At 30.4% G+C, this 11,659-nt stretch overlaps 1 protein-coding gene across 1 annotated transcript in view; it reads left to right on the top strand.

The window, feature by feature from the left end:
* The first annotated feature begins 242 nt into the window (after positions 1-242).
* Positions 243-11,659, top strand: part of LOC110997829 (long-chain-fatty-acid--CoA ligase 4) — a 51,471-nt gene continuing 40,054 nt past the window's right edge. The window contains exon 1 of the mRNA XM_045630514.1: positions 243-394. The gene's annotated coding sequence lies outside the window, so the exon portion shown is untranslated. The remainder of the gene's footprint in view (positions 395-11,659) is intronic.

The raw sequence follows: 11,659 nt of genomic DNA, 5'->3' as shown, positions 1-11,659 counted from the left end.
TCGAGGGCAAATACGATCATAATCGACAACTCGATGGTAGCCACCAACCTTACACTTATAATAACATTAAATGAAATTTATGTATATCAATCATAATAAATAAAGAATACAATTTTGAAAGCAATTAATCTGAAGATAGTATGTGAAAGTTTTAATGAAAAATGTTTTAAACTGCCAATAATCGTGAGAGGAAAGATCGAGTAAGTTAAATCGAAATTGACAGACTGACATAGTAAGACAGCTCGATTCACTTCACTAGTTTTTCGGGTTGGTTGATTTTGCAGTCAACGTAAAAACAGAGAGTGCCAGTGTTTACTTCTAGTTTACTTAAAAATTCAGTGATAATTTACAAGTGATATTTTCCCAGTGAATACCAAAACCTAAGATCCGATTTGTAAGTATTGATTTAATAAACTGCTTCTATAATTTTCAATAGAATACACAGAGAGAAGTGTCGCATTTTCTAACCTATGTTGCATGCAATATTATTATTAATTTTAACTATCTTCTACCGAAAATAAAGGTTTACGATGAGCAATAAGTCATACACATTTTATATGTTAAATGTCGTTAAAATCTAATTAGAAGTTGCATTTTACCACGTCGTTCTTATTCCACCCACATTTTAATTTAATGGTACATTTAAAAATTTTGTTTTATTAATTTTACTTTATCTATCAAATAAATACCTTACAAAATGAGGACCAATTTAGATAGATAAGCCTATGAGAAGGCATATAAATATATTGAACATAATCATTGTAAATATTTTCATATGAAAACGTAATATTCATGTAAGTAATAGTATTGTTCTTTCTTTTTAGATTAAGTTTTTTACTTTCTTACTGCTGCAATTTTCTAAGTGAGCGAGAGATAGTGTCCCCTCATATATATAAAAAAAACACAAACAACAAATAACACATTATTTGATCTAAAGTTTTTTATTAAAAATATTCTTATTTCATTTAAAATTAATTAACAATTTTATTTAGGCAGTAATCACAACTACATTTCTAAATAAGTCACAATTTCCAAGTCTTTGTTTTAAACTATAATGGTTTAAGTATATTTTTTATGGATAAAAACTATATAATTCCTTATGTTTTCCTTTCTCTTATTTCTATAATCTTAAATGTAATAAACATAATAGTTATAATGATAATAAATATAGTTATAATCATAATATTAATATATACATTATAAATATTACTAAACATTTCTATAACAACTAAAAACATACATAAATCATAAGCTTAGAATTAATTTTTTTTCTTCATTAGTGTCTTAAAGTCATTATAGAACCGATTAACAAGTAGTTAGTCACACAGTGTATTCAATAGCCTTTATTATAAAACTCAGACTAAGACATGTATACAAATGCTAACGGCTTTTCGTACTAGAGTCCTGTGACACTGAAAACTGAATATATCTCTGTTAAACCAAAAAAAAGTTATAAAACCATTCATATAGGAAATAAAATTTACACTTATTATCATTAAATCAATGCAGTTAAATAAAATATAACTTTTATTTAAGTGTACTGCCAGTTCCTGAATCTAGTGTGTAGAGATCACAAGATGGCAATTAAATCTCTGCAACTCTTTTTATTGGCAGGCCTACTTGTAAGATTCTGCACCCATTATATGCTCTTAAGACTATTTTACTACACTATATCTATTTACACTATCTACTCCTATTTTAATCATAATAATGAAAAAAGGGTGTTAACTAACTTTATAGTAAAAACAACACTAAAATATATAAAATGTGATGTATAATCTTTTTTTAAAATTTTATAAATCTTCAAATTAAAGAAACTGGTTTGTAATTTCTTTTTTCTTAGTATAACTTAAACTATTTTGGTGCCTACATGTTGGCCTAGTAGTAGTAGTAGTAAGTAGTTTACATTCTGTGACAACATAAGGTATCTCTTAAATACCAATATCTCACTAACAATGTCTATCCATCAGATACCACTTAAATTAATATTTAAAACAATGTATAATTTAATCTTTGATAAATGGTAATCTAAACTCTAGATAGTAGTTCCATGCGCCATGAAGTGAGACTTAATCATTAATTTTTAATAGTTTTGATTTGTTTACGCCGTTTGTTGACCTTGTAATGCGACCTTGAGGCGAAACATCTAATTTGAGGGCAGGGTTCAGAATCCACTTACCTACCGTGTGTCATAACAATCAAATACATCATACGTGTATATGCTACCGATTCCTAGTTGATTCTAGTGTCTCCAGTTTGGTATTGAATGTGTGCTACCTATTATTGCTCAACAATGAATTTGTGTCTAATGCTATTTAAAGAATTTTACCAGAATATTCTTGGTTTGTAGTAAATCGTGACAGGCTAAAAACCATAGTAGAATACTTCTGTACATATAGTATTTTCATTTAGCATATCTGCATATTTCAACAAATGTGTGATATTATACTTACATTGACTGTGGACAATTAATGAGTTTCTTCAGACTTGTACAGGTTTACATAAATTCTAATTTATAACTAATATTCTGTTAGTTTTGGCAAACTGGACTGTTTAATAGCAACTATCTAGGATTAGAAAGTTTTGTTACTTTTCTTTATTTATATATTTATACAGAAGTAATAAGGACAAAACACATTCTTAAATATATTAAATTTAAAAATTAATCCTGACAGGCTGGATAATGGCTAATTTGTTTCTATTAGACCTTATACCCTTTTCTGAATTGGAATCAGAATTCCATTAACAATTATTAATGAGTTTTATTTAATTTTATCCATCTTTAACAAAACCGCACTATGAATAAGACATGTAATTTAAAAAAAGAAAATTGATTAATCTACCTTTATCAGACTTGTTAAAGCTATTAAGTTCAGTCATTTATAAGTATAAATAAAAAAATACATTTATATCGGAATATAAGATACAGGTATCACTTATTCAAAGTCATTAAATTTAAATGGGCATGCCTACTTATCATCAAAGAAGACAGAGATAGAAACTCTAGGTACTCTTTTAAAATAGTAAAACACCAAACAACATTTATTTTAAAACAAATATCGCAAAATAATTATAAGTAGTATCAAATAGATAATCGTTAGTAAGCCTTTCACACAGCTTTTCTTTAATGCATTTCTTATTTTTTTAAAGGATAATAGAGATAAAAGACTGTGGGATTTTATTAAATAAGAGTATCCCTTTTCCAAAAAATAATTACTAACTATAGTCTAGTACTGGGAAATCGCTGCCTGCGTTTATTCCGAGTATTAACTTTATGCGTATATTCTATTCTAGTAAACTTATCACTATTTTTGTATACATGCATAATATTTTCATAAATATATTGCGAGGGAAACGTAAGTATATTAATTTCCGTGAATTTATCTGTAAGAGAATCCCTATATATTAAATTATAGATTGCATGAATAGCCTTCTTCTGCAGGATGTTTCGACAATGTTTAATCCATTGACTAGGTATATTCGTGTACCCTTTCATAGACTAATCAATCTAATACGCATTAGGAACATGTGTTATCTCAAAAACAACACAATTGGTTGTCTCATGTGACCAAAGTCCACGGGGACAGACATCACGCGATGCTTTGTCCTACTTATTATATCTCTGCTATTATTTAACAAATTTAACGCCAACGTAGTCTAGAATGTAGTGTAGAGTTTCTCAAGTCTCTCAGTCCACGTCCCATGAAGGCAACTTGATTGTTAAAGAGGGGGCTTATTTGAATATTGATTAAAATTATTTGAGATTTGTTTTTTTTTTATTGTGTCGTGAACGTAGTAATTTCTTCGCAAAACCTATTTAGGTTTAACTTATATAATAATATTTTTTTTAGTATCAAAAATTATATATGTTATAAATTATAGTAAGGCAAGGCAAGGTTGGTAATTACTGTAGTTAGTTTGGTTAGCAAAAAACGTTAAAGAATTTATTTCTGAAGAACATCGTAGGTTGTCTACACTTAAATTAACTTATTTATTTATTTTTTATTTAACTTATATTTATTTATAATTTATAAATGTATTGATAAGAAAATGTTATATGATACGTTTGATCTGGATGAATCATGAGTAAGACTTGACACATTTCTGGGTTTCATTTTTTTACGGTGTAACGATAGTTACACCCCCTGCACATTTTGATTTCCCCTAAATTTGGGAGAAAACCCACTAAGTTGGCATCACAGTACTGTTGTACTAAACGTTGCTGACACTTTCTAGAAATAACTGATATTAAACAAATGAATTGCTATAATATGTGCAAGAGCAATCGAAAATATATAAACACCTGCAAATGTTGCGACATTTCGAATACGAGTAAAAACTATTTAAATGTCAGCATAAATTATGCAGCGATATCGTGGCCATGAGCTACCAATACGTCTTTTGTTAAAGTTATCTTTTTAATATGGTCCTTTGTTTTTGTAGTACATACACAATGAATTTCTCCGAGTCTTTGTTATTCACTAGTGACTAAGAATTGTAATTTTAATTTATTTATGTTTATTAAGTTACATCTTTGAATATTTATTTTAACTCCTAACTCACAATACGAGGAGGCTCGCAAGTGCGTTGCCGGCGTTTTAAGAATTGGTACCCTCTTTTCTTGATGGACCCTAAGTCGAATTGGTTTAGAAATACTTTAGTAGGCAGCTGTGAGATGGTACGGATTCCTTGACGTCCGATACTAAAAGTCAGCTGCAGGTAGTCTAAACAACTCTGAATATGCTCTAAGTCTCTTCTCTATAGTCTTCATTACTAAAGGTCGCGCTTTTTTTGCTAAGCCTTAATCGATACGTCGACTTACTCCCTCTATCACTCTATCCTCGACTTGTCTCAATGTATTAAGAATTGAGTATATTTAATACATTTTTGTGTTTAAGACATTCCGGTTTTCGTTGTTCCGAATGTTAAAAGTAATTTATTCTCATTAATACAATGAATTTTTTTTTACATTTAATTATTATTATCCCATTCGCTTTATTAATGAAATACAAGTTAGAAATGTTGGAATATTAAATAATAAACAAATTTAAGATTCCAACACACAGATTGATTGTCCATAGCAGATGGTTTTGGTGGTCTATTGTAAAAAGATACACCGGGGTGGGTCCAACTTCTCTATTTGTGCACTTCAGCATCTAACTATCGTAATTCCTATCATTAAGCATCATTGCGAAGCGAGTTTTGTACACAGATAAATATGCAATTTCGAGCATAACTACGCTCGCCGCTTCTAATTATCGTAAATCAATACGTAACCTATCACCCGGCTAACGGCGTATCCGTAAGCAGCTATCTCCGGGCAAAGAACACATCCGCGTTTATCAGCCCTGTTATGATAAACTATCAGGGACCTTCGGAGATAGCGGGTCTGAAGTTCATGTCTCGAAAGGATTGTTTATAGTGTTGGGAAAGATTCGTCTAGCGCAAAGTTTTCCTCCCATGTAATTCATGTTGACATCTTAGTGGGACATAGTCTTTATTTAAAATATTAAGGACTTTAATGTTTTATTTTGTGTAAATGTTTAAGTAAATAGTAATCGTACATTTTCTTAGTCAATACAAAGAGACTTAACAAGATTAATTTTTAGTAATCTATGAATAAAAGATTTTCGTGTTAATATTAAGTAGCCTTTATATTCCGAAATTCTGTGATCTTTAATATATTTTCACTTTTCGACTCTTCGCCAGCTGTAGTCTACTGTTAATTTGAGTTTATAGCGTGTGCGAGTATCTAGAATCTAGATTATAAGTTGGACAATAATTCTAAATAACTTACCTATATATGACTATACATATTATGACATTATGGTAATGTTTTTATGATATGACATTATAAAATTAATCTGACATTTGCATGAATGGCGGATTCGAGGATTTTAAAAATTTATGTATCTAATTGTATCACTTACATGGAAAATACATGATTTCATTACGTCGTCCTATATTCCGTCGATATTTTGCTCCATTTTTCATAACATATGACCAGTCCATCTCTATTCCATTTGGTCTTAGTGAATGTCTGTCACACCTGTTCAAGCATTTATGTCAGTGTTTCTTTGCTTGTTTAATTTTCTTATACTCAGCATACCATACTATTTATTAATTTTATCACAGATATTTATATTTATAACAAAATCTCGAGTACTCACCCCTTCTGTCTAATTGTGTTTTCCCCGTGATGTATTAAAGTACTGCGAAATTATGCTTATTTATTTTTAAGAAGTATTATAATATGTATTAATAGGTATTAACTGAATTAAGAAGTATTAAAATATGTATTAAAAGGTATTAAAATGTGATCAAGATACCGTATAAAAAATATTCCCATTTTTAATCCTATATGCAGTTCGTGATCTATTCTCGTCGGTCGGACTTCGCTCCCGTACATTATCCTATCCGCGCCTGCGGGTGCGCCGCCTTCCGCCCGCCTGCTGCCATCCGCTTCGGGTTACCATACTTTTATTTTAAAGATATAATTATCATGTAGTTTTACGTTTGTTTAAATTAGGTCAATATTAGGGCTTATCTTTCTAATCTATTACATAATACACTGGCGATATAATTCATTTATGTATATTAAATTAATGGAATGATTATAAATAAATGTTGTATTATAAATTCATCGGCGTGATTTTCTCTCACTTTACGCAGGCACATTGCGTCTATGCGTATTATACTAGATGTAATATGGAGAGCGTTCTGAGGATTTGTTTGGGTGGATCCTTCCTGCCTAAATTCAAAAACTAGAAACAGGAATTTAATAAAGTTTACCAAATTAAGAACTTGACAAATCATTTGAAATTTTACATAAATGTAAGAAATCTCCGCGTTGATGGGGGAATATACCGCGTTAGACGGTGGACGGAAATCGCGTTATAGGGCTACCGCGTTTTGGGGAGTTCACTGTATTACTCGCATTCTATTATAATGTCAAATTCCGATACATTTTTTATGTTCGCGAGTCGGACTTGCTAATAGTTTCTTATCTCTATCTAATCTTAAATCTTGGTCACCATAGATAGCGTTTAAACCAAGTTCTACACTTGGTTACTAGCGGTAAGTATCCAGTTGTTCAGCGTCGCTTGTTTCTTCTATTCTTTTAATTCAAATCATCAAAATTGAAGGTATGTTTTTAATAAATATTTTTTGGATTTATTTACTGCATTTTGGTACGAACTTTTAAACTTTGAACTTTATTTCTTAAGTCGTATCTCTGAAGTTTTATCAGACATCGAAGCGGATTACGAAATTCCCCGTATCACTTCGACATCAGCAGTTCCATAACCGAGTGTTTAAAAGGCAGTTTTTTTACCTGCACCACCGTGGAACCAGCTGCTCACTTGGTATTTTCGACTTAGGGTCTTTCATAAAACAGCATACCATTTCTTAAAAGGCCACTCGCGAGCTCTCTGGCAGTGAGTGTCCATTTATCTCCTGTCCTATATTTAACATTTCAATACTTACGTATTAACGCCACCGCGGCAAAAAAATAATGTTTAGCGTGGACAACATGACCCTAAATTATTGTTGATTAAATTTAAAATGAATCACTTTTTATAAAATCAAACCAAAAAGGTTTAGGTTAGGTTTAGGTTGTCAACATTGCTAACCATTAAATATACCTATATCTTAGTGACTAGTAACTAGAACACGCCAAAACCCACTGAGTTTTCGCGTGTTCTAGTTACTTTACTAAAGAATCTAAAAGATTGAATTGAGTAGATTTTTATTTATGGTTTTATATTATTAATAGCAGGTATTTTCAGAAAATGCATAGAAACAATTGCAACGGTTGGTCATCAACGCTTATTATCAAAATTAAATTACGAAAAAAATCAAGAAATCAATTTTAAATCAAAACTGTAATATTTAATTATTCTATATTATTTATGTAATAGAGCGTAGGTACTAATAGTAAAGATATTTAGTTAAATATGTGAAGTATGCTGATTTCATACTTATGTCATATCAAAATTGATAATACTAAACATATAAAAATTTAGTGAATTAACCCATACTAGCTGTACTCTCCAAAACATGGAAATAATTATGACACATTGCCAGTGTTTAATTAAGGTCGGGCAATTGTTGCCCGAGGTTTAAGATAATTATTTTATTACGTAATACAATAAATTGGGACTCCAAGTAAGGTAATGTTTAAGAAAAGGGCATATATAACGGTGAATATATTTATGTGATAAAACTGATAAAAGTTTAAGACTATTTTTGGAAATAAACATTGACTTCGCCACAACAAAAAAAAACAACAAATAAAAAAAATGCATTTTCTTTGCTAAACGCGTTTTATTTTTAAGATGCCTTCTCGCCAAACTGTCTTAAAAACAAAATTTTCAGTTTCGATTCAAAACTTTATATACATATTACATAACAGTCTTACGCCCGGACCCAATAATGTATCCATAATGTCGACTACACAAGAAAATAGTGATATTGTACGTAACTAGACTACAGATTACTTAGTTGTTATTTATTTATTAAGTTTACGACATCATACATAGTTCTAAATCTAATTATTATTTTACAAAATCTTCCATCTAAAATGTATCACAATTAAAGTAAACATAAGTTTTACAAAAAATAGAAATTAAGAATACAATTAAAACACATATATATATATATATATATATATATATATATATATATATATATAAGATGAGATAAGCACACAATAAATTAAATTACCAGATTGTTTTTGTACTTTAAGCAGAAAAAAATCATAAGCAAAATTTTTATCAAGAAAATAAATTTAAATGTGACAGTAGTTTGAAAAGCCAGACTACACAAGCCAAACACACAACCCATTAGAGACAGATAAGAAATTGCACTCAAATACGACATCAAAACCATGTCGTCTTTATTTAATGATTTAAAGATATGAAAGGCCAAATTTTAACTAAAATGTAATAGAACTATACGATTTAGTTATTTTCATAATATTATCCGAAAATCTTTGCTATCCATTATTCTAAGTACATTTTAAAATTATATTATCCCCAAACGCTTCAAATAGATGCGAGAGTAAGTGGGGAATGGGAGTTTGTACTTTGTTGACGCTGGGCTATAGTACCTACCTAAAAAACTGGCCAAATCTTAACTGTTGTTTTGGAAAAGGTCACTATCAAAATCACTTTTCAGCTTATCAATCGACTCATTCTCGAATATTCTACTGAAATTATTTACGAAAAACATTAAAAATGGGATAAAAATGCCAATTAAACATTGCATAGTATATGCCGTACAGTCTCATAATCTCTCCCAGCTTATATGATTTCTGTTTCGTTATGCTGAAACCAAATTTAATGATAATGGCTACAAACATCTAATGAGTCATCGAGAACTTCGTAGAGTATAGGCAAGGATAGAAATGTTACGGAGTTTCGACCTCGTAAAACCCCTTTTTTTCTTTGTCTCTGATATCTTATCCAACAGGTCGATGTATGTAAAGGCCCTTTGTATTGCGTATTTAGTACGATGTTTGCCGTTTGGGTGGCTGACCTTGCTAAAAATACTTCCTTTATGCATGTGCGAATGTAATGTTTAAGGAAAAATAAGTTTTGTAAATCTTAGATTTTGTACGAGATATTATGATGTTTTTAAGAGTTTCCCAATGTTATTGTTGATGAGACCTGGCTATTAATTTGTTGCATAACATCTGCTTATTATCAAAATGGAAGCGTATTTTTTATTTATTACTTCGTGGCAGTTATAACGAAATACAGTACAATTAAAATATATAAAAAGGAATCGAATAGGAAGAAATAGATAAGGACAAAACTACATAAGACAAAATTAATTGTTTTTTCCATTCAGAAAGGGATAATAAAAAAGGACTCGTGAATCACGATAATATCAAATCAGTAAGTACGAAAGGTAAGGAAACGATGATGCCAACGCCCGAACCTAATAATAAATCCACAATCTCAAATTGAAAACAATCAGACCGTTACACTGATATATATTAATCAATATAACACAAATAAAGTAACTAAAAAATACAAATAATATTATATTTTAATACAATATTATTTGATGTTTAAAACATATCCAATAGCTTTTTAATTATTTTAAAAACTGGTGTAAGTTAAAATCTTTAATTGGATATTGGCACAGGGGAACTGTCATTTTTATACAAAGGTATATGTATCTACATACACCGATCCGACGTTTGGTTATTGGCACACTTTTATCAATATTTGGATTAAGTTGTCTATCTCAGATTGTCAAAAATGGGTTGAGGTTATTGTCTTGGGTCTAACAGTGCAGTAGAGATAGAAATGAAGCTAAGCCCCTGAATATGAATTCCGTAGCCTCACTGCAGAGACCAAGAAAGAGTTATGAGATGGGATTTCAATGATATCAGAAGAAAGCAGGACATAGCTACCTGAGGCTAGATAAGTGAGGAGAAAAGGGGACGTAATACAAAATTTTATTGAAACCTGTGAAATAAGTTTGTTGACGTTTAAAAAAAATCGTTTGTAATCCTTTGTCTGATTCTTTATAGACGTGTTCAGCCTTCCGTGCATGACGTACCTACGTTATAATTTGGGGTCTAGGACACGCCAATTTCCACGCGATGTTTTCCTAGCTTACGAAGGTATGTTAATTTTGCGTTTAGGGAAAATTTTATAACCGAAATCGAACGCATGACCTCAGATATATATAACGGGCAGGAGGCACATCTGATGTTTAGTGATAACGGGCACTCGATGTCAGAGGGCTCACGAGTGCGTTGCCGGCTTTTTTATATTTTGTTTTTCTATTTTTTTGTTTGTAGGATAGGTTTTATTGTCTTAAGTGGCAGTTTATTTATATACCGTAGTTCTTCGAGAATTGTTTATATATTTAATATAAAAAAAATGTCGGTATTTTCAAGATATGAATTATTAATCCAATCAATAAGAAATATCAATTTCCAAGTAATTAAATCAAAAGTTTATCTATGTACATTGATTGATCTGTATTGTTTGTTATTGTGTAATATCTATTTTTGGATAGGGAAAGATAACCTTAAAAAGACCTTTTTAATCAAATTAGCAACAGACTTGATGATATTGGCAACGCTAACTTGTCTACACTTTTTACACCGACTTCAAAAAAGGAGGTTAACAGTTTGACCTGTATTTGTTATTGATGAAATTTCATAATATGTATTTGACCATTTTGTACTTCACAGTCCCAGTTTTATTAAAATACGATTATGAACAATAAATCTTACAACAATGTTTACCGTACTTACTATTTGTGAAAGGTATATTTCCGAATACCTCAAAAAACTTGCTGTTCATAGTAATTTAGTCCAAAATCCTTTTTCATGATAAGGGATGATATAGGATTCAGAGGAAAATTGGTTTTTCCTATGAGATTTGCTTTATTCACTAAGTACAGTTCGTGATTGAAAGTTACATAACCTATCTACATAGCGAGTTATGGTTCTGTTTTCAAACAAGTATAAATATGTACAGTGAATATCTGTTATAACGACATCGAAAGGTCTATATTCTAAGGAAAGGATATTTGGTCGTAAAAACCGATAGTAACCGTCGCTGGCGTTGTTATCACAAACCTAATACAATAGAATTAAGCCGGGACCTTTGCTTTTTGTCAATATAACCGGTAT

The sequence above is a fragment of the Pieris rapae genome, chromosome 12 (assembly GCF_905147795.1).
Source record: "Pieris rapae chromosome 12, ilPieRapa1.1, whole genome shotgun sequence".
In the NCBI taxonomy this organism is placed as follows: domain Eukaryota; kingdom Metazoa; phylum Arthropoda; class Insecta; order Lepidoptera; family Pieridae; genus Pieris; species Pieris rapae.
The sequence above is the reverse complement of the archived record's forward strand: the minus strand, read 5'-3'. Positions and strand labels throughout refer to the sequence as shown.